This window comes from Diplotaxodon limnothrissa, linkage group LG14 (genome assembly GCF_057381915.1).
Source record: "Diplotaxodon limnothrissa isolate DT_005_m linkage group LG14, D_limnothrissa_male_GT1.1, whole genome shotgun sequence".
NCBI lineage: Eukaryota > Metazoa > Chordata > Actinopteri > Cichliformes > Cichlidae > Diplotaxodon > Diplotaxodon limnothrissa.
In genome coordinates, this window is record NC_140609.1 from 3,784,434 (window position 1) to 3,809,652 (window position 25,219).

Sequence of the window (25,219 nt, forward strand, 5' to 3'; positions counted from 1 at the left end):
TCCTTTTGACTGATAACATCTTCCCACTCCATCTACTAGAAATCAGGTGGAAGAACATAATCTGCAGGTACTAAAATGAAAAAACACTAACGAATTTGATCATTCTTTTTTTTTTTTTGCCTGTCCTGTTTGGCTCTTTTGCCATAAGAATTGTTGTCTAAAGGCAAAGAAAGATGCCCAACTGATTTACTTTACCAAATTGACCATCCCAGCCTTGCCGTAATGGTCTATTTGATTCACCTTTTATTGTTTATGTTATTTTATTTTCACTTGTTAAAAAGGGTACAGACTTGACTGGGGAAAAGAAAAGGGAGAAAGAAAGAGGGAAAGAAAAACAGTGGGGAGGAGGGACAGGGGCAAAAAACAAAAACCAACAAAATAAGCAGACAAAAAATACAAATATCAATCACCTTGATCAGCTGTTGAGAAAGAAAAAAGAGAAAACAAACAGAAGAAAAAAAAAGAGCAATATAATAAACAACATCACGATGATCTATGGGAATATAACAGTAAATACTAAATATTAAACATTATTGTGCAGCACGTAAGATCGACAGCGCACAGTGTGCTTTGAGGTAGGAGCCAAAAAGGGTGTAGTTTGTGTGTGTGAGCACCCGTGTGTACACCTGTGAGCATGAGCGCACTTGTATTTAAAAGGTTCCTTCATGTAATGATCTGCTAGAGGGTGTGTGGGGGGGGGGGGGCACAGCCCCGTCCACCAGGGCATGAAGCAGGTATGGAGGAGATCAAAACTCCAGACATCCAGAGGCCCCCAGAACACAAGAGACCAAGGAAGACCAACAGAGGGGCAGCCGCGCCACTGTCCCAGAAAGAGCTGAGGAGAGTCCCAGATGAGGGGTCACCCAGCAGCCGCGGAGCAGAAGCCAGGGGGGGTTGCAGTGACGTGCCCGTGAGCTCCGCCGGCGGCCAGCTGTGCTAGAGTGAACGAGCCCCGGGCCGAGAGGCTGAGGGCACGCCACCCCCGAAGTGGCCCGAGCGAGCCCCAGGCTCCAGGCCCCGACAAGCAGCCACCAGGAGTGATTTGATCATTCTTAATCAGTTCGATGCCATTTGATGGTGCACATACGATGCTTATACTATTAGTTTAGGTATTGCATGGACAAATTTAAAACACTGGTTGGAATAAAGTCACTTGTTTAAGACCAGTTTAAACTGATTTGGATCAACAGATAGATTGAACATGATGTTGACCCAGTAATTTGACAATCCATAGCCCTGTCCAACCTGGTGCTTGTGCGTGCTTGTGAGGTAATTTTGCACAATGGCCAAGGAGCTACATTGCTCTTTATTAACACAGTCTCCAAGGAGGAAAAGTCTTAATGCAGTGGCACTCCAACCCTGATGAACCGTACTCCCGGCATGCTAGACTGTCCTCACTGGGGCCCTCAGATGGGCCGCCTAACTGCCCCACAGGCCGACTCCTGTCCACCACTTGCTCCCAAACAGGCTTTTAATAGGTTTTAAAAGAGGGTTATTAACATCACCTGCTAATTATGTTAAGGACCTAATTAGGGAATGAGAAAAAAGGCCTTTTTGTCTAATTAGGCTTTCTTTTTAAATACACTGATAACCAAGGGAATGCTGAGATCTCTGTAGAAATGAGAGTGCAATGAGCCAGTGAGAGGATGCTTCAGAAAAAGACTTAACTCTTTCGTCAGAGCCTTGACTCTATTAACAGGCCACTAGCAGAGTGCAATTACCACCCAAATCGTTTATTTAGGACGTGTTTATCTGGAGTGGGAGTCTGCATCATTTAGCGCATTATAAACTCAATAGTAGCTTCATTAGCGATTACAGTCAGTGGGTGGTATTACCTGCCTGACAGCCAACCACAGCCTGATGATATCAGCTCCTACTACTGAATTACAAGGCGGGGACCTAATTTTTCAACCTATGCTGCTCGATCTTGCTGTTTCCTCCAGTCAAGCGCTACCTGGCTGGTGCACCGCCAGCAGCACTTCACTGGGCCTTCAGCTGCAACGTGGGAATGGAAAGAGACAACATACAAAGGTGTAATCACAAAGTAAGAACAAGAGACGCTGGAGCAGGGAGAGAAGTGGGCAAAAGAGGAATTATGTTATATTCCTACAATATCAAAGTTAGTGACATGGCTGCAGCGTATTACAGGTTGACGTTTGACAATGAAACAGCACAGGAAAGCAGGTGAGGAAGGGTCGGCAATCCAAGAGAGAGAAAAAGGAGATCCATTTCATTTACATGTTGCACATTTAAAAAAACAAAAAGATAAAATTAGGTGAGTGTGAAATGCGTTTTTTACATTCCTAATAAATTATTCCTAATAACGTAGTTATCGACAACTTTTTTTAATGTTAGATTGTTTTAGGTTTATTTGAATTTGCGTGTTAAAACTAAAAAATTTAAGTAATGAGTAAATAAGAGATTGTATACCTAAAAAAAAGTCTGATTGAAAATGTTTAGAATATGATTAGAATGTTAAGCGGCCAGATTTTCTTCTTGGCTTCTGATAACTGTCAAACACAACGTAAAGATTAATTTAATGAACCATCGAGCCAGTAGTTCTGAACTGTTGTTAAGCCAGTGTGATCATTTTTAAACAACAAACCTACTGAAAACATTTATACACGGATACAAGAGTGCATACAGTCACACTACTAATAATCAAAATCATAACTAATGAAACAGAACAGAACAGATCATGTATAGATGACTCTGTTACATAGCTTTATTCCTGATTTTTTTTTATATTCATGTTAACTTATAGATATCAGAGGTGTCAACCTTGGGTTCAGGGTATGAAAGTAATATATATAGTCATCTTTCTTTCTTTTCCTTTTTCTCTGGAGCCTCATTTCAAAAACCATAAAATACTGATGTTTTTCATAAACACTTTGATAATTGATTTTTAACACAGTGGGAACCCCGTTATCACCATTTTGCAACATGCAGAGTAGTCCAAAAAACAGATATACCTAAACATGTTTCTTTAATATCTCTATTATGAAGCATATAAAATAAAAATGATAACCTTCAGATTAAAATTAATGCGTCCGTTTTTGTTTCTGTTTTTGTTTTTGGGGTTCTTTGGGGGGGGGGGGGGGTTGTTTTTTCATCAGACAGCCAATGCTGTATATATCCACACACAGAGAAAAAAAAGTTTCAATATTTTATTGTCACTGAAAAACTGTTTTACACGACTTAATTGCAACAGCAACATTTATTTTCTTTCCGACTCTATTTTAGCCTTCTAAGGCCCGAACTCTTTCACGGCATGAATTTTAAATTTTTCTTTTCTATTTGGGTTGATTGGGACCTGATGAATGCAAAAACAAAGAATTACCAGATTTATTTATTTTTTTTTACCTAATTTTTGTTTCTGAGACAAATGAGATCCACATATGATATATATATACCACACTGGTTTTGATAGAACAGTGGCAGTATAATGTCCTCGTAAGTAGATATCAGGTCCTTGTAGAGAAAAATTAAGTACTGTGATGTCCACATATATGGACGCCAGGTCCTAGGAGGTTACGTAAGAGATGAAAATATCCCTGTTAAACATCAGAGATTAGAGAAAGGGACTGCATGCTGTTAAACATCAAAACAGTTTGTATGTGCACCTTAAAGGTTGGCAAACAATCTTTATCAGGTGCTACAAAGAAGATATTATGCTGTAATTTAACGATCGGAGATGGAGGTAAAGATAGAAGGGTAACGCACTGAAAACGAGCTGGAGTGAGACACCTCCGGCCGCTCGGATATGGGAGTCAAGTGTTGGGAACCAGCAGCATTGCTTCCTGTGTGATTACATGTTTAATTTACTTCGCATCTCAAAAATTGTCTGCTATGACAGAGCCAATTTACAGTGATCCTCGTGTGAGTGTCAGGCAAACGAAAGGAAGACTGCAATGAAACTGCTCTCCACAGCCTCTAATGGAATCTCAATGAACCCCTGAGCTGTGGGTCCAGAAGAGCAGACAGCTCCGCTATTAGAGCGCAGGACCTGCTTTACCCAACCACCCCTCGCCTTGGCCCACGTGTTATTAGTGCTTCACAGAGAAAGGGGAGGTTACTTCAACTTAGGCCTGTTTACCTTGACATTTTCTAGATCCAGCTAGGGTGTGTGGAAAGGGGTAAAATAGCAGCTTTCTAAATTGACAGAGCAGGACACTGTGTTTAAAGTGATAGCTGATCACCAGGCTGTCCTTGATGTCCAATCTTGATTCCAAACAGACAAGCAAAGCATGGATATTGCACATGGTAAGTATACCTGGCTGTCATTTTCAAGCAGACTTTGAGAGAAAAATCCATCTGGCAAACAACATTATTCAAATGATTTTAATGTTCCTGGGAAATTTAAGGTCAAATTGCAGAGCTGCAATTGAAGGTTTGTGCTGCTATCTCAAATTCATAAGCATATTGTCTTTGAGGCCGCCAAAATTCCATCCTGGAAGAAGCAAGTTAAAGACTACAGTCAGAACAGCAGTTATGTTAATTCAGTGCTGTTTAAACAAATGTCAATGGCTGAGGGCTGACAGACTACAACAGTGGTAATGTGCAAGGTTTGCACCGACAGTAGGAGAGAACCTGCCTTGCTCAGGGGGCCTCGCCTGAGTCCACTCTTGCAAATGCATGATTCTGTTTAAATAAAGCAAAACGCCACTCAATAAAAATAAAGAAAAGGTATCCTTCTGAAAGGGAAAAAGAGAAAGAGGATAAATGATAAAGAGGAGATAATGATGATCAAATAAATAATTGAATGCTGCTAATCTGGTCTTAAATCTGGAGGAGATGCATCTAAATGATAAAGGTTTCAATAGCATTGCACTATTTCTTTTGTTTACTTTGACATTTAATGTTAGTTAATTTAGCTAGCAGAGCATCCTAGTGTGTCCAGCTCTGGTGGGTATGATATGAACGAGTCTTGGGTAACCAAGAATCAGAGTCAGGACATGGTGTTGGATTATTTATAACATAATAGCGATGAAAGTTGGTTGGACTGGCGATTAGCAAATTTTTGCTTAGGGCCGCAACAGACTTTAAAACTGTCACTGCTAATATTGCAGCATCAAAATGTGCCTTGATGAAACTGTTGTGAATCTGCACTTTATAAATGAAGTGATTTTCCATCACCTGTGCACAATTAGTACTGACACTTATGAACTCTTTGACACAATTTGTATTCCTAAGTATGTTTTTTACTGTATTTAATTGTAACTTAGTTTTCTTCACTGTATATCCTTTGACAGAGATATAGATAATGAAAAGTAACTCTAATATTAAATGAAATAAAGCTGAAAATGATTAGTGTAGTTTTGTAATAAACAAAATTACACCGCATACAGAAAGAGCTTGTGCTCCATTTCTCCCACTGTATTCTGTAAGTTAGAGGTTTTGATTGCAGGTGTGAGGAAACCTTTGGTTACCGCCTTTTTTAATAGTAATTTACTGTGATGTATTTAAATAATTCCACTTCCTGAAAGTTTTTTCAAAATTAAACTTTCAAAAAGAATTAACGGTTCGCACACTGCAGACCTCCAGTGAAGAGTTGCTCTTCATCAGCGAAGAGCCGGCGTGCTCGAAATGCAATAAATAAGAAATCTGCAGTGTTTGAACCGTTAATTCTTTTCTTTGTCCCATTTTTCCGGCTCTGCAGCTGCTCCTTAGAATCAGGAGGTTGGACTCTTTTTTGCTCATACTTTTACCACAAAAAATATTTTATTTATTTATATTGCATGCACAATATAACATGCACAGCTAGTATTCTGTATCCATCTAGACACTGTATGTACTTCTTGCCTCATTAAATATTTGCTTTAATTGGCGCTGTTTTTAAAAAAATTATTTTCTAAACTACTCAAAAGACATTATTTTCCATCTAAAAACACAGTTTTGAAGATTCTGGATACTTGGATGGAGTCTACTGTGTGACCACTTTATCTTTTCTTTCTTTATTTACCATTTACTTGGGTTTAGGGAACAAAAAACCTTGGTCATGTTTAAGAAGAAACATCTTTTCAGTTAAGATACACCTATTTACAATTTTAACCACTTGCCTTAAAAGAAAATTGTAAACTTACCTTAACTTAATGGAATAAGGCTGCAATAAACCAAAAATATTGGGTTTAATTTCAAAGATCCTAAAACCAGACTTTACTTAGCAGTACAAATAAAAACATAACGTTCACAAACTAAATCTCTCCTTCCTGAACCTGTTGGGAAAGTAGCCTGGATGTGTTTCTATCTCCCCCATGGAGTCATACTTCACAGAAAACAACATTTTCACAGAAAACATTTGTGTGTGTGTGTGTGTGTGTGTGTGTGTGTGTATGTGTGTAGTTGGGGGGAGGGGGGGGGGGGGGGGGCTGGGAGAAGGGTGTTTACTGTTTGCTGACGCTGACCCCGGCCGTGGAGAGACAAGATGAATTTGACAGCTAATGTAAAAATAACAGACAATCATAAATCAAGGAAGCAGGCATCGTGAGTCGATGATGAGAGTTAATCAATACAGGCCTGACTTTGCCATTGTGCGAAATGGCACTCCATTTATTACAGGGGGGACTTGGAGGAGAAACATTATTCATATTAGATTATGCACATGCTGCTGGGAGAGAAGCAGAAGGAGTGTTGAAGGAGGGAGCTGCTTAGCCATTGCACAGTTGATGCAAAGGGCCAGCGCTTAGAGTGAGACTTGACCCCAAAATAAGAAATTACTCACCATCGTTTACTTTCACAGAAGTGTGACAATTAAATGTCCATACCACAAGTTAGCTGGAGCTGTTCCTTGCCAGCTTTCATCTAAACAACTAAAATGGTTTCTCCTTTCCCACTACATTTCACTCAGTTAATTCAGTTTAGGCAACATTAAACCCACACTAATTGTAGATGCACTTACAATTTTTCATCAAAAAGAAAATTCAGAAGCTATTCTTTGTGCAGGCTGCTTTAACAACCAGTGTACAGCAATCTAGAAACTCCCTAAAATTTTGCTTATCTGGTAGTTGGGTAGTTGGCTTTCCGAACTGTGTCTAGAAATCGAAAATAATGATCACAAGAGATTGAGACCTGGTTAATAGGCTTTTTGGCTTTCACACATTACACATCCACTAAAGTCTGGAGTATACAAGACCTATGATGGTGTCCTGTGGTTTTCAAGAACTTTCAAGTTCTGTTAGTTATGAGTTAGAACTGTTGCATACAAGACTTGTTCCAGGACAATTCTAAACACACTGTTGTTGGCTTATGGTTCCTTCCTCCATGGACCACTCTTGGTAGCTAATTCGCGCTTACTGACTGGGAGCACTTCAGAAATGAGTTGACCCTGTGGTCTGGCATCATCAGAAAGTTCCTGTGATGTCCAGCACAGTAACTGTGAGTATTGACTCAGCCATGCTTATAAAATAAATAAATGAACAAGTAACTAAAACAAAAACTTTTTTTCACCAATGACCAAAAATAAAGTTTAGGCTCACAGGTGTGTGTTCATTGTTCTCTCACAATGAAAACAAATCTACATGGAACACCTTGATGATTTATATGGCCTCAGAAACTTCATGCAAGTATTAGCATTTTTTTAGCTTGTGTCATCAGTCCCTGAAACTGTTTCACGTTTCCTGGAGCAGCATTGGTCTTTTGGAGTGTTAAGGTAGTTATAGAGGTAAGAGCAGGAGATTACAGACAGCTTTTTGGCACATGGACTGACTTGAGTGGCTGTGACTGGCCTCCTCTAGGGAAATAGGGCCTTAGGAGTGGGGCTTCTGATTTACTCCTGGCTCTGGCATGTCTCACTGATGAGCTCCAGGCAGCCCAGGCCCCATGCGGGGATTGGCTAGGACCAATATGTTCCCTTCCACTCAAAAAGACAGGACTAATGTGTTAGAACCCAGGAACCAGTGCCCCTTCGCTACCCTTAGTAAACCCTCCTTCAACTTTCATTTAAGCCTCCCTCTATCTCACCTGGCTCTTCTGCTCTCCCATTGGTTCTTCTTCATATCAGAGCCTCTCCATCCGTCGCCACCTATCTCAGCCTTGCTCATATCACCTCTTTTCCCATCTTCCCCTCTACTCGCCTTTGCCTCCGTCTCATCCCTGCCTGCTGCTGCTTCCTGGTGCTGCAGTCATTTTTCCTCACCTGGGGCTCATTCCTAGGTCTAGGGGAATGTATGGCTTTATTTGTGTGGCACCAGCATTTTATTGGATTCCTATTGCTTTGGAACAGAGGTACCACCTTCCAAATTAATCAAGGGCCAATTTAATTCAAAATTCATGAAAGGGGCATCCGTCAAAGTGCTGTCTCCAGTCTACTTTGTGTGTTCTCAAGGTGCCTCTTCTATGCACAGAAAGCCATCAGTAACTCTAGTCCCATTTTCCTTTCTGATTAGAAACTACTGGGTGGTTTCTTTAACTCAGTGTTGGATTTCAACCCCAAAAAGAACCTCATTGCTTCTCTCAGTTGGGTAAGACACTGTACCTGATCACACAAGCCTGATAAATCAGTGTCTTTCAAGGCCCAGATTTTGTTTAATTTTGGCGTCTACTTTGACATTTCCATCATCATCAGTAAGCCAATTCTATTCAAACAATAAGTGATTTCTATTATTTGAAAAGGCAATATATACATTTGTACAGTCTGACTGATTTTTTGGATAATCAGAGGAATCCATCCCAATCCATGAAGTATTTTGTTTGTATCTCCAGAATTTTATCAGAAATTGAAAAATCAAGTGCTTATTTGTCCAGTTTATTAGCCCTGATGGTTTCTTTGTGCAGCTTTATTAAGCTATTTTTTTCAAGCTTTAATGTGTCTAAACAATTCTTAGGTTCTAGCTGGGTATATATACATATATCGCAGGTCACCAGCTCACATCACTCTCTATTAACCCCCGCTCCAGCTCTACCCACTATCCAGCTCTTTATCCCAACTGTCTCTCCTCATTCTGACCTCCAAAGACCATGCTGAAAATTTCACACAATCGCTCTGCACACCAGTGTTTGCACCAGTACTGGGAGCCAATATGTTGCTATAATTGGGCCTGTAGTGGGGGCAGAGTCCAAGGCAATTAATCCTTTCCTCCTGTTGTTTGCACCCTGGTTGGCAGTGACAGGGTGGAGCATAATTGGACAGGAGCACACTTGTCCCCTCCATTTTACATTAATATCCCTTCAACTTCAGACTCTAATCCCAGACAGGTAGAGAATCCCACTTCTGCCACCAATATCCACTCGGTCTCTGTTTCCTGCTCTCCCACTCCCACCTGTCAACTCTCCTCCATCGCCATGCTGGGCTAATCTGTGGTCCAGATGAAGTGAATGGTTAGCTGAGACTGAAGTGGGTAAAATGGGATGAGGAGGAGGGGTAGTGTGTATATTGTGTGTCTGTGTGAGTGCAACCATGTGTGGGGCCATGCAAGCAGAAATTGTGAATAGATCTCCATCATATTTTTGAGCACTTTTTGGATTCTATACAGTCTAAAGATGTTCAGAACTTTCATTTACTTGGGGCTGCATCACTTTTTTCCGTTCCCCTAGCTGTGTGCGTAACAACTAAAGCTTATCTCTTCACAAGTTGGTATGTCCTGAAAGTATGTACTGGGACATCAAGAAGCCAGATGACACACACCAATTAGTTAAACTGCGGGGCTGTCTTAAAGACAAAAATACCTGGATGACCTCTACTTTCCTCCTTTTAAATTCAAATCAAATTGAGGTTATTGTGCTAAACAGATATTTTCTCTGGATGGTATTACCTCGGCCTCGAGTAACATTGGTAGGAATTTTCCAGTCACTTTTGACCAGGAGCATATTGTAAATCATTACTATCAAGTCACTATGAAAGCTTTCAGTTGTTCCAAAATACTGCACCAATGGTACTGACACGGCCTAACAAGAGAGACTGTATGTCTCTATATTGGCTTCTCTCCATTGGCTCCCTGTTAAATCCAGAAATGAATTTCAAATCTTTCTTGTTACACACAAGGCTCCATTTTATCTAAAGACATCAACGTATCTTATTATTTCAACAGAGCACTTTGCTTTCGGGTTGCTGCTTACTTGTGGTTCCTAGGGTGTTTAGAGATAAAATGAGAGGGAGAGCGTTCAGCTTTCAGGCCTGTTTCTGCTAAACCAGCTCGCAGGTTGGATTGGGAATCTTACTTTTTATATTAAGCCTATTTTTTTCTGTTTCAATAAAGCTTGTAGTTAGTTATGCTGCAATATGCTTAGGCTGCTGAGGGCTTCCCATATTGCATTGAGTGTTTCTTCCTCACCCACTCTTTTCAGTCTCATTTGTTTATACATCACTTTGCATATACTCATTAGTTATTATTAATCTCAGTCACTCTTCTACAGGATATATCCAAAGTGTGAAGGAATGTAGCTAAATATGCTTATGGAAAATGAAGATGAATTTTAGACAACTACCACATTTGCCATATCCAAAGATATTTATCTTAGTTTTCAGCTGTTTTGGAGCTGAATCTGAGTTTTTAGAGAAAAGTTCCAGTTACACAGAGATATTTTTTGGTAATATATAAAGGTGTGGATAAACAACACATCTTTCCTGTCAATGAACCAGTAGATTTTGCATATTTGGAAAAACTGCATTGGTGAAGTATTTTTTTGACCTCTGATATTGATTGTTTGATTTACAAACTATGTAGATGGTTTACATAGGCAAAACTACAAAAATTGTGTTTTTTCCCTCAATATTATGGAGGGCATTTTAAAGAAACATAGGCAGAAAATATTGCTATACTTAATTCTTGTAGCTTCACACCTTTTAAATAGCCTCAATCTTCTTTGTTCTTCCCTCCCTCTAATTTCCAAATTCTCTTATTTTCCTGTCATGAACACCTCACCCATCTTCACAGCCGTCTTTCTCCTTCCTCCTCCTTTTATGAGCTATATCTAATCTTCAAGTGACTCTTCTAAGCCTAGGTGTGCTTCAAAACAAATCAATAAGACTATAATAGCACTGTGCACGCTTTGTAATTTTTATATCATTAGTTTTTTTTGTTGTTGTTTTTTTCTTAAATTTTCTTTCCTTTACCTCACCGTGCTTAGTTCTCCTGCATCAAAAGATGAGGGGTGTAAAGAGTGCCTTAGTAAACTTAATTTAGTATTATTTGAATTTTTATATCAGTTTGTTTCATAATGACACAGCAATGCAGTTTGCTTGTAGAAGGAGAAGGTGCAAGAAGGGCGCATGGAGCGGCAGGTGGAGAGGAGACAGAGAAGGCAGAGAGTGAAAAAGGAAAAATCAATACAGCCAGCGCACTTTTTCCCCGCCATGGCAAAGAGAGGGGATCTATTGTGGGGGAATGATGATTTATGTCAGGGGTGGAAAGGCCGTCAGGGTGCGTCGGGGACGAAGGTGTGCGCCAATAATGATTAATGCCCCCCTACATCCTGGAAACAACCCAGCCAGCACTCTTTCAGGCTACCATCATGCACACCACCCCATCCTGCCTCCCTCCTTCACCACCACCAGCCCCCTTCTTCTCCCCCTGCCCTCTCTGACACAGGACCTTTACCTCTCTTTCCAGACTGCAGTGCCAAATTCCTTACCCTGCATGCAGTCTTCTGTATGCATGTATTACAGATAATAGTAAATAAATGTAGATGCAAACACATATGAGAAGAACACTTTCAAAAGAAAATGTAAAAATATGTATTTTATCGGTCTCTAGAGTGCCCACAGATCTACAGAAGTCAAATCATCTTCACTGTACCTCTGATCATATGGCAGCTGGGATAGGCTCCACTCTCTTCCAACACTGTTAAGGATAAGTGAAAGAGGATGAATGGATGGATGTCTGGATGGATGGAATTAACACTATGCATACAATAGATTTAATAGTCTTTGCATTAGTCATTGTGTTACCAGGTTTTCTTTTCTCAGATTAGCTTATTTTAGGAATGGACTCTGACTTATTCTAATATGATAATGGTTGGGTCATTCACAGTAATGTGGACTTTTAGGAGTTTTATTTTTACAAATGTATAATGTGCATCAGAGATCTAATATGGAAGGATTAGGTTGAAATTTTACCATTTGCTTGGCTAAAAAAAAATAAAAGAAATGCTTAGGCTTTGGTTTAGCACCACTGTTGGGTAGATAGCTTGGACTGGGAGGACTGTAAGGTGCTAGTTCAGATTTGCAGCTACCACTGTCGGCCAGAACACTACTCAAGGCCCGGATGAATGTTCAGAAGGGAAACAATGAAGACACCGAGGATAGTGCAGACTCTTGTATTGACTTCACACAGTTGAAGGTAACAGGGATTGTCAGAGGAGCAGGTATTGCATACAGGTTTAGGTGCATGGGCATGTGTATGTGTGTGTGTGTGTGTGGTCTGTTGCTCATTAACGCACACTTCTCACGGAATGACCAATTCTCTGCTGGTAATCTGGAGCAGAAAAGCTCAGGTGCCTTGCCCACGTTTCTCCCTGCCCATAGTCTCTCTCATACAAAGCGGTGGGGTGACCTCTACTGGCCACTCTAAAACTACAGGTGAACTAACAACTGAACAGAATAAAACCGTAACTACGGGGCCTTTTGTACAGCCGCCCCCAAATGTATGAAGTACATTTGTTCACAACAAAAGGGAACTTTACAAACAAAGTCACGGTGATTGTCCTTTGTCTTCGTCCGGGATGGCAGGCAGTACCACCAGCCTTACCACAGGTCGGGTGAAGGTCCTGCCTTTCACCTTGATGTCAGCGGACCTGATGTGCCTGTCGGCACTGGGGTGAACTTTGGAGATGCGACCCACGAGTCAGGAAGTGCGAGGCAGCTGAGGATCTAGATTTAGGGTAAGCCACTTGAGAAAGTGTTCCGTCAGGCTGCCCCATTAGAAAGCAGTTGGGGGTCACTGGATCAGGATCACTGATGTCAGATGGGACATAACCTAGTGGTTTGGAGTTCAAGATGCCCTCCACCTCCACCAGGACCATGAGGAGGACCTCTTCTTGAAGGGGTTGGGATCCTACTGTAGTGTAGAGTGCCATCTTGACAGATCTAATCTCCCGCTCCCACACTCCCCCGAAATGAGGAGCCGCTGGTGGATTGAAGTGGAAGACGATCTTCTGGGGAGCCAGGAGCTTCTGCAGGTCAGAGGTCATGGCTGCAAAAGCTGCTTGGAGTTCCCTTTCTCCGCCACGGAAGTTGGTCCCTTGGTCTGAGTACAGTTTAGCTGGGGTTCCTCTCCTGGCAATGAAACGTCAAAGTCTCATTAGGAAGGCATCCATATCGATGGAGGTTAGGACATCAAGGTGGACCGCTCTGATAGTTAGGCACTTAAAGATGATGATGTTTTTTTTTTCACAGGAAGAGGAGGAGGTAAGTGACGGAAGTGACGGACAAGGTAAGCGACTCATGTTGTAACTGACGTCAGACGCCGGAGATTTTGGCGGAAAATTAAAGCAAATGGTAGTTTAGATCTGAACAAATTCATTTAAGCTTCAGTATTACCAAATACACTTATCAATTGTCTTATAACTAACACTATTTGTCTAAATAATCTCCAACACCCTGGAGAACAACGAGGAGAGTTTAGAGGCTCTCCAAGATTATATTGATCAGTGCTTTCAGGATCTCGTGATGAAGAAGACCCAGTGTGCAGCTTCCCCGGCCAAACCTGAGACGCCGTCGTCGAAAAGACAACGCCCGGCAGATTCCCCCGGCTCAACATCGCCAGCCGGCAAAGATATTGCCGACATACTGGAGTCAATCGACAAGCGATTGTCCAGTTTCGACGCAAGGCTGTCCTTGGTGGAGATTCTTCACCGAGAATTTAAATGCTTGCGAGAATCCCTGGAGTACAGCCAGCAGCAGGTGGAAATGCTTGCTGCTGAAAATGCCACGCTAAGGGAGTCGGTGAAATGTCTCACAGATAATGTTACCCAGCTCAATAGAGAAAATAAAAAAATAAAAGAAACAGTTATCGATCTACAAGCTCGTAGCATGCGTGATAATCTGGTATTTTCTGGTATTCCAGAAGCCGCTGGAGAGGACGCGGAGACCACGGTAAAAAGCTTCATCAAAACCCACCTGAAGCTGCCGGAGGACACTGTGAAGAACATCGTCTTCGATCGGGTACATCGCCTCGGCCCCATTCGGGCTACGGCCGGGAGACCACGTCCTATCGTGGCCAAATTCGGCCACTTCAAACAAAAGCAACATGTGAAAAGCCGCGGCAGGGAATTAAAAGGAACGGACTTCAGCGTGAACGACCAGTTCCCCAAAGAGATCTTGGAACGACGCAGGGTCCTCTTCCCAATCCGACGCGGCTTCATCCAGAAGGGCTCCCGCGCTGTCATCGCTGTGGACCGGCTGTACGTGGACGGACAGCTCCACCGCGACCCCAACATCACTCCGTGGCTGTATTAACCTCACACCAGATAAGAATCAGCTGCACCCTTTCCCTATCCACTCACACTAACTTGCATTAACATCTGTTTAACTTACCAGCATCAAATCGCATCTTGTGTGATTGTGTGATTTCATAGCAGAATTAACACCGTCACTCTCCGTCAGTGATTTAATTGGAATGTTTACGTTTTGTTTTGGTTTTTTTCTTCTCGTTTTTTTTCCCTCTCTTTTCCCCCCTCTTGGTTTTATGCTGCTCACCCCTGTCCTTGGTTTCTTTCTTTATTCCTTTCACTGCCTCGATCACCTGCTTCGACACTCATCCACAAACATCCTTTATTTCGACACATACGCACCATGCGCTCAATGGCAGCACATTTACATCAGTCAGACAGCGCACACAGTCGTTTAGGATACACACACTTAAGCCAAGCCTACTCATATTAGTAACTATGCATACACAAAGTCAGACTCAGGGAGCATCTCGCCACACATTTTTTCTCTCTCTCCTTCTCTTTATTTATGAACAAGTGACGTATTCTCTCCACCTGTCTAAGCGACGCACACAGCATACATCCCTAGTTATACACAAACATCTATGGGTACACTGAGGTTCATTACATGGAATATAAATGGAGCTGGCTCCAGAGTAAAGAGGTTAAAAATATTTAACCAACTCAAAAAACTACAGGCAGATGTTGTCCTTTTACAAGAGACCCACAGACCTCTTAGAGGTTTGAATGAACTTAAAACACCTGAGTTTCCTAATGTGTTCTCAGCTTGTTATAATTCTAGACAAAGGGGAGTAGCAATTTTAATACATAAAAATATTAATTTCACAGTACTCGATACAGTTATAGATCCAGAGGGCAGATTCTTAATCATTAAACTATCTATACTTGATAAAAAGATATGTATTGCAAGTGTATATGGTCCAAATGTTGATGATCCCTCATTCTTTCACGGTTTTTTCAGTGCACTCTCTGAACACTTAGATAGCACACTTGTTCTTGGAGGCGACCTCAACCTTGGACTAAATGAAGACATGGATAGGCTCAATACAGCGGGAACTCAGCGTAATTGGCAGTCCACAAATATAATCAAACAGTATATGAGCGACTTTGGTCTTTGCGATGCATGGCGCTCCCTTCACCCCACCATAAGGAATATACTTTTTTCTCACATGTCCATCACTCCTACTCTCGTCTGGATTATTTTTTGGTCAGCAGCTCACTGCTGAACGACATTTCAGACACTGAGATTCATCCTATAGCTGTCAGCGATCATGGTCCTGTATCTTTAACACTAATGCACAAGAATAATACTACGCCAAGAAAAAACTGGAGATTTAATATATCACTACTTAAAGATGAAGACTTTATTAAATATTTTAAAAAAGAGTGGACTTCATATTTGGACTATAATGACACTCCCGAAACATCAGCTTCTGTTCTATGGGAAGCAGGGAAAGCTGTGATGAGAGGTAAAATAATTTCTTTCTCATCACATAAAAAGAAAAAAGAAAACAAAAATATTCAGGAATTAGAAAAAAACATCAAATCACTAGAAGAAGCCTATGCGTCCCACCAAGATCAGGAAACATTGAACAAAATACGCAAAACAAAACTAGAATTAAATGAGATAATTGATAAAAAAAAAACAAAATTCTTAGTACAAAGACTACGCCTACAAAATTATGAACATGGTAATAAATCCGGTCAATTTCTAGCAAACCAGCTAAAAATAAATAAAGAAAAAACAACTATATGTGCTGTTCAAGATTCATCTGGGAACACAATATATGAACCGATACAAATAAACAACATTTTCAGGGATTTCTATAAAACGTTGTATTCACCACAAATAAACCCATCTAAAAAAGAAATTGATCAGTTTTTGGACAACATAACTCTTCCAAAATTATTGGACACTCAAGCAATGGCACTGGATTCACCACTGACACCAGGTGAACTCCAGGAAGCTCTGATAAGTATGCCCAATAATAAGGTTCCAGGTCCAGACGGCTTTCCTGCAGAATTCTACAAAGAATTCTGGTCGATTCTAGCACCAGTTTTCTACAGAACGTTGTTGGAAATTAAAGAAAAGGGCAGACTTCCATCAAATATGAATTCTGCAAACATTAATCTCCTGCTAAAACCAGGCAAAGACCCTGTATATCCCTCAAGCTATCGTCCAATATCCCTTATAAACGTAGACCTTAAAATAATCTGCAAAGCTCTCTCAAAGAGACTGGAGAAAATAACCCCCCTCTTAATTCATCCTGACCAAACTGGTTTCATAAAAGGTAGGCACTCATCAACAAATACACGTAGATTACTTAATTTGATAGACTACTCATACAGTAAAAACCTAGAAACTACAATATTGTCTTTAGACGCAGAAAAAGCATTCGACAGAGTTAACTGGAAATTTCTATTTGCAACTTTACACAAATTTGGTTTTGGATCCTCTTTCATAAACTGGTTAAAAATATTATATAATTCCCCAACAGCTTGTGTTAGAACAAATGACCAGACATCCTCCAGCTTCTGTCTCTTGAGGGGCACCAGGCAGGGATGCCCACTCTCCCCTTCACTGTTTGCAGTTTTTATTGAACCACTAGCAGCAGCAATTAGACAGAATTCAGTAATTAAGGGCATAAAATGCAAGACCGTGGAACATAAAATCAGCCTTTATGCGGATGATGTGTTACTCTTTCTCCAAAATTCACAAACCAATATCTCTGGGGTGATTGAATTGATAAACTCTTTTGCAAGAATATCAGATTACTCAATTAACTGGTCAAAATCTACAGTTCTACCGATTAATTGCTCCCTCCATAATTCCTCTTCTACACCACTGCAATCGGGAAATATAAAATATTTAGGTATTAATGTTTCTCCCAAGCTTGCAGATCTAACTAAATTAAACCATATCCCACTTTTAAAGAAGGTAGAAGATGATCTGGCTAGATGGAAATGTCTACCAATATCACTCATGGGAAGGGTTGCCGCTATAAAAATGATGGTCTTACCAAAAATAAATTATTTATTCTCAATGATCCCAACTAAACCGCCACAAGATTGGTTCAGATCTCTAGATTCATGTATGTCCAAATTCCTTTGGAAAAATAAACCCCCACGTATAAGCTTAAAAACACTACAAAAGACCAAGGATAAAGGAGGACTAGAACTGCCTAACTTTCAGCACTACTTCTTAGCCAACAGGCTTCAGTTTATCTCAGGATGGCTAAAACATACCCTCTTAGATGAACCTTGGCTAGATGTAGAACAAGCACTTTGCAATAATCTAGAGATCTCAGACCTACCATTTATCAGCTCAAACATCCAACGACATGAATGCTTTAAAAGCATCAACATCAGCTCTTCTCTGACAGCATGGTGGGAGTTTCTAAAATTGACAGCGTCTTCATTAATCCCATGCAAACGTACACCTATCTGGAACAACCCTGACATATTACAAAACAATAATATGATAAACTTTTCAGATTGGAGTGGTAAAGGAATCAAATATTTAGAACATATACTAGAAGGAACAGAATTTATTTCATTTGACAGACTAGTTACACAATATGGGATCAACAAGAAAAGATTTTTAGAATATCAACAAATTAAATCCATAGTAAAAAAGAAATTTAAACCGGGTCAAGATGAACTACAAACACCACCAAGTGTGGTTCAATTTCTTACTCTTAAAACCCCCAAATTACTATCCAAAATATACAGAATGCTTTCTAAAACAGATGAATCAATATCACTTCCTATTGCAAAATGGGAAGCAGATTTATCAGTTAACTTAGACCTAAACTTCTGGTCTCAGATTTGCTTAAAAACCTTTCATCTAATTAGAAATCCCAGTCTTCAATTAATTCAATACAAAATATTACATAGAATGCACTATACAGGTCATCGGATGTTCAAGATGGGCTTTACGTCTACCAACAACTGCTCACACTGCCAAACCAATTCACCGGACAATTATATCCACGCTCTTTGGTTCTGTCCACCAGTTCAGAAGTTTTGGCGCGAGATATGTGAAGACTTATCGAAGTGTCTGAAATGTAACATTCCAACTTCCCCCTTAGTGTGTTTGTTGGGCAGCTTAGATAATGTCACTTCAGAAAAGAATATCGCCCATATGGTTTTCACTGCCCTATGCATAGCCAAGAAAACAGTCCTCATGAACTGGAAAAATAAAAATAATCTTAATTCTAACCAATATAGAAATTATCTATCAGATTACATTAGTCTTGATACAGCCTCTGCCACCACATCAGATCAATTGCTCTGGGCTCCTTTGATCAGCTCCATCACCTAGTGGGGGTGGGGGGTCATAGTTTGGTCCCGCCTTCACTGTTGTGATTGGTGTGGGGGTAGGGACAGGCTTAGGGCGTCGGGGGGTTCCCCGGAGGCATCTTCCTTGGGGGGCTCAACCCGGGGTAGCGGTCATGTCCGGATAGGGGCTCTGTTGGCTCTCAGGTGACTGTTTCCTCGTGGCTGCGTGCAGCGGGGCTAGGGGAGGGTCTGTGCTGACGGACGTGGGTTACTGACCTGGTAGCCTGGCTGCCCCTGGGTGGGTCCGGGATGGGCGTGAGGTTCTGGGGGCGCTCCGTCTCTGGGCTGGGGCCCGGGCCGGGCCTCGGGGGCTTGGGTCCTGGTTGGTGTGTTGCCGGGGTTGTGGGCGGGTGGGTGCATGGGGGCCCAGCCCTGGAGCAGGGTGCCGCCGGTGCATCGAGCCACCTGGGGGGCTCTTCAACTGGTAGGGAAGATTGTCACATCTTGCAGGAGCTTTCCTCTCCTCAGGGGCTCTCTTTGCAGGAGGGGGAGATACAGGAGAGGTGGAGGAAGATCTCAGCCTGGGTGTTTATTGTCTTATGTAGTCTGGAAGAAGAGTGGATGGTGGGGTGGGTGCAGTTTTCTCTGTGGTGGGGTTGGGTGGACTGTCCTGGGCTCTGTGGGGCCGGGGGGCGCTGCTGCGCTGGGCCCCGGTCTGGATGGGCCTGGGCCCCCTTTCCCTGGTGGGCCGCGGAGTATGGGGGTGCCTACTGGGGTCAGCGGGGGAGCTGGCCCCAGGGAGGGGTCACTTGCCCCTCCCTTCCTTCCCTCCCCATCTCCAGCTGCCTCCCTCTTCCCGCTCCACCACAACCACCCACACCTGCAGGACCTTGGAGTAGGGGTATGTCACCAGGGTGCAGAGGAGGCCACCCCCCCGTCCCCCCGTCCCCTTCTGGCTGCCTCTGCCTCAATTTTATCCCACAACTTAGACATTCACATTACTCACACTCTCATTACACATACATATAGGATCTTGGGGGTGGGCACGATACACGGAATCCAAAGTACCATCAGGGTGTACACCCCACCCCTGGCATCGTTGCCCACCTCTCAATGTTAAATACACGTAGACATTGAGGGCCAGCAGGAGGGACCATGCGCTTACCTGCTGCTCTCTGGCAGGTAGCTCCATGCCCTCCTGGGTTTTAAATGCACCTTAGAACACACATGCATCAACACTACAATGAGCGGGTGGAGGGAGGTTTGGAGTCTTCTCTCACCCCCATTCTCTGCAACCTGCTGGAGCGGGGGGGCTAGGAGGAGGAGTTGGCCGTCCGACTGCGGTCTGGAGTGTGGGGCCTCCCTGCTGCTGCGGAGTCGGGGCGGTCTGCTTCCCCCCACCGCAGGGAAAAGGGTAACACCACCTTGGTCTGGGTGCAGTTCCCCCCCTCCAGGGGCAAGGGTACCTAGACCCGGGGCTTAGAGTACGCTTGGGGAGTGTGATTGTGTGTACAGCGTCTCTTTATGTCTGTCTCCACGTTGGTTGAGTGTGGAGTAAGTGTATATGAGAGCATGAGGGTGGGAATGGATGTTTGTATATGTGTGTGCCTGTATTTCTGTGTCTATATGTCAGGTTGGGTGTCAGGCGCCACCTCTCTGGGGACATCTTAGGCCCTCCAAGGTATGGAGGCCTATCTCCCCCTACCACCACTTCCCCTGCCAGTGGCGGACTCCCTCAGACATCGGTGCGTTGGTGGTTCTTTGTGTCCGGGGATGGGCGTCCAGGTACACACCGGCTCACTCCTTGGCGGCCGCTTATCGGGGCCTGGAGCCTGGGGCTTGCTCGGGCCACTTCGGAGGTGGGGTGCCCCCGGCCTCTCGGCCTGGGGCTCGGTCACTCAGGCACGGCTGGCTGCCGGCGGAGCTCACGGGCGCGTCACTGCAACTCCCCCTGGCTTCTGCTCCGCGGCTGCTGAGTGAGCCCTCATCTGGGACTCTCCTCAGCTCTTTCTGGGACAGTGGCGCGGCTGCCCCTCTGTTGGTCTTCCTTGGTCTCTTGTGTTCTGAGGACCTCTGGATGTCTGGAGTTTTGATCTCCTCCATACCTGCTTCATGCCCTGGAGGACGGGGCTGTGGCCCCCCCACACCCTCTAGCAGATCATTACATGAAGGAACCTTTTAAAAAACAAAAAACAAGCGTGTCCATGCTCACAGGTGTACACACGGGTGATCACACCCACAAACTACACCCTTTTTGGCTCCTACCTCAAAGCACACTGTGTTCTGTTGATCTTATGTGCTGTACAATAATGTTTAATATTTAGCATTTACTGTCATATTCCCATATATCATTGTGATGTTGTTTATTCTATTACTCTTGTTCTCTTCTGCTTGTTTTCTTTTTTCTTTCTCAGCAGGTGACCCAGGTGATTGATATATGCATTTTTTTTTCTTTTTTTCTTCTTTTTTTTCTTTTTCTGCTCATTCTGTTGGTTTTTGGTTTTTGCCCTTCTCCCCCGTCCCTCTTCTCAGCTGTTTCTCTTTCCCTCTTTCTTTCTCCCCTTCTTTCCCCCAGTCAAGTCTGTCCCATATTCAGTAAGTGAAAATAAAATAAACAATAAAAGGTGAATCAAATGGACCATTACGGCAAGGCTGGGATGGTCAATTTGGTAAAGTAAAATCCGTTGGGCATCTTTCTTTGCCTTTAGACAACAATTCTGATGGCAAAAGAGCCAAACGGGACAGGCAAAAAAAAAAAAAAAAAAAAAAAAGATGATGCCCCACCGCTTCTCCACACGGTGCCCAATTTTGACCTCAAAGGGTCCAAAACAGTCCATGCCTGCTGAATAAAAGGCAGGTTTGTAAAGGCGGAGGCACGCAACTGGCAGGTCAGCCATCTTGGGAACAGTTGGTCGGGCTCTCCATCTGCAACACTCCAGACAGGTCCTTTGAAAATGCCTAACTGCTTCCCGGCCTCTCAGGATCCAATGAGTGCGCCGAATCTCCGCGAAGACCCTCTCTGGCCCTGGATGACGCAGGTGACTGTCGACATCCTGGATGAGCAGGCGGGTGACTGGATGTGTTGGATCCAAAACTAAAGGATGGGAGTTGGTAAAGGCGAGATCTTCGGAGCGGCGAAGATGTCCACCTACACGGATGACCTCATTTTCGTGGTCGAACTCAGGGGATAGTGCAAGGAGACGACTGCTGCAACTGATAGATTTCCCCTGCTTAAGGAGTCGGTACTCCTCAGGGAAGCTCTCCTGTTGAGCTTCTCTCAGGACGTGCATCTCTGCTCGAATATAGTCATAAGCTGATGAAGTTCCACCGCCTTTAGCCGCCCGGTGCAACTGCGTAATAGCAGCTTCCAGCAGCTGTATCCAGGTGTCATATTTGCTGAAGTTCGAGGTGGTGGGGTCAAAGGTGGTAGAAACTCCACAAAAGGTCTCTTTACGTAGCTCAGATGTGCCTGGAGGCTCAGCCAGGGTGCCGCTTGGCTCTGGAGGCCACTGTTCTAGACCTAGGAGCAGGAAAGGAGGCCCATCACTCCATCTGTTGGGTCTGGTCAGCTCTGGAAGGGACTTCCCACGGGTTATATCATCCGCGGGGTTCTGGGCTGAATCCACTACGGGGCCTTTTGTACAACTACAAAATATATACTTGAAAGATGTTTTACTTTCAAACATTGAACTATGATTGATGACCCATTTGCTGATGAACAAAAAAATTTGGACAAAGCTGAATGTGAAACAGACAATTTCAATTAAACTTACAAAAGAGCAGTGATGGGAATAACGGCGTTATAAGTAACGGCGTTACTTTTTTCAGTAACGAGTAATCTAACCAATTACTATTCCTATCGTTACACCATTACCGTTACTAACAAGAAAATGCGGTACGGTCACGTATTATTCAACAAACAGATGGTTGAAGCTGTGTTCAGCTTACTGCACCTAATATCAGTTGCACGGAAGTAGCTGTCTACATAAGTAATCTGGGCGCTACAGCTTTAAGCAGCTGCACTCCTGCGGACGGCAATCACTTTCTAGCAGATTATCACTTTTTGGCACAACACCTGTAGCTAAGGGGGCAAAACCAATGACTGTAGAAAACATGGACGACACGACAGCTCCCAAAAAATTAAGCCAAAATGTCTCTATCGCCCCCTGGTGTCTGGCTGCATTATAGGTCATAAACCCCGCCTCCTCCATGATGGGACTGGGGTCAGACTAAAATAAATTAATTCTCCTCAGATAAATTTTTTCCAAAGATTCTTTCTTTTGTTATCAATATTTCTCATCATGCTGATATATGTCCAAGGGGTCTCCTTTCCCATAAGTTTGATTCTAATTTCTACCGCGGTGATGTTAAATTGGGGTGTAACGTTATCATAACAGCTTTGACTGACAGCTGCAGTCATGGGGAAACTTGCGTATCTCTGTTCGGGAATAGCAGATAGAGCGTAGGCTCTGAGAGGAGGGCCAGCGTTTACGTTACAAAACCACGACTGACTGTTTTAACCTGACAGCCTGAGGTGTTCTTCAGTAAACTGGACTACCCGACAGAAGGACCCGAGGCCCCGCTGCACTTTTTCAGTAAGTTAAACGTGTTTGTAAGCTAATCCATAACTACCGTCCTTAGCTAGGTTCTGAGACCTAGCTAGCTAAGATGTGCACTTGGCTGTCTGGGAAACTTGTTTTGAATGAATTTACCCCGACTAAAGAAATCAAGAGAAACGCCCCAGGCTGCTCTGTCACTAATTACCGTTACTGTACTTTTATTACAAGTGTTATACTGTAAAAGCAACAGGCTGCACTCTGCTTCAGCTCCTGTGCAGAGCTGATTATTAAATATCTTGAAACAGCAGCATATTTTCAGTGTCTTGCCACATCTTTAAAGACAGTAAAACCATTTTTTTCTGTAAAAAAGCTTGTACTTCAGTAACTCCTTATTAATCAGTAACTATGGATTAAACTGTAGAACTGAAAGAAATGTAAGAGAAGAACTTCAGATCCTGGGTGTGTGAGAACAGAGAAGGATCAGCTTTATTTTAAATTTGAGAGAAACTTTATATTTCAGTTTGTGATGATTCTGTTGTCTTTGTGATTACAGGAGCTGCTGTCAGATTCAGACCTCAGCACCACCCAGTCAAAGCAGACAGATCATCCAACATGTTCACATGTTAACTGCAAAATTAACTGATGAAAACAGTACAAAGGTTAAAGTACCACATGTGCTGTCAGTGAAAGCTGCAGCTGTTTTATTGATCAGAATCAGAAAGGGTTTTATTGCCAAATGTTGAGCAGGTTTACAACATTAGAAAATTGCTGCGGTACTTAGTGCAAATAAAGTTAAAGACAAAAAGTCAAAAGGATTAATCACCCCTGTAACTGTGCCACTATATATCAGCACTAACAAGACCTCAGTTTGGTGTTTCCAAACCGTTTGGTTTTGGTTTGGTGTTTCAGAGAGCTGCAGATCTCAGACCTGCACAGCTTCTGTTTTAAACACTTGATGTACTCAGCTGCATGAAGAGCACAGCTAAATGCAGCTTCATGCAGCACAGCTTCATGCAAGGGAAAAGGCACAGCCACATAGTCCAGGTGTGAGTGGGCTCTGTGTAGGAGGTACAGGATGGCATCCTCCACTCCGACATCCGCCTTGTAGGCGAACTGTAGTGGGAACCAGTATGCTGGGTTGTTTGGCTAGCTGCAGTGAAACAACAAAAAAACAGCTTTAAGCCGTAATGTTTGGGTTTGTAGAGCAATTTATAAATGAGAACAGTGTAGAGGACAGTCTGTTTGAGTCACCATACTGAGAAGCTGGAGTCCAACACTCCAGCTTTTCCGTGACAGGCCGGGTGCAATGAGCCATGCAATCAGCTGGCAAAGGAATTGTTCACAAGATGTGCTCAGTTCACATCAGATCAGAATCTGACTAAGCATAAGCAATAAGCAAGGAAATTATGTGGATCATTTTGTGCAATAAAATAGTCTTCCATTTCCCAAGCACATCCAAATGGTTAACAACATAACAGGTTACTATATCAACATCATGCCACAAATAACTGTTTCTTACACGATCAGAAATCCTAATATCCATATTATCCATATCCATACAGAGGAAAAAAAGGATCTCCACCTTTCACTCTCCTTCACTTGTATTTGGAGGAAACTTGAGGAAACCTGGTCTTTTTAGGAGAGACGGCATCCATCTCACTCCCATCATCTCTCCAAAACCCCATCCCCTTGGAGATAGTGTCTTCTCCCAAACAGAAAAAAATCTAAAAAACAGCAAAAAAACTTACTTGCTTGACTTAAATATAAAGTTTCAAAGAAAGAACTATACAGGATCCTTAACAGCACTAAAGAGTAAAACGATTATTAAACATTAGGTCTCTCTCTTCAAAGTCTCTGTTAGTACATTAGTTAATAACTGATCAACAAGTCAATTTACTCTGCCCTACAGAAACCTGGTTACAGAAGGATGATTATTTTAGCTTAAATGAATGAAGTCATGCTAACTATCAGAATCTTCAAAGCACATGCTGAGG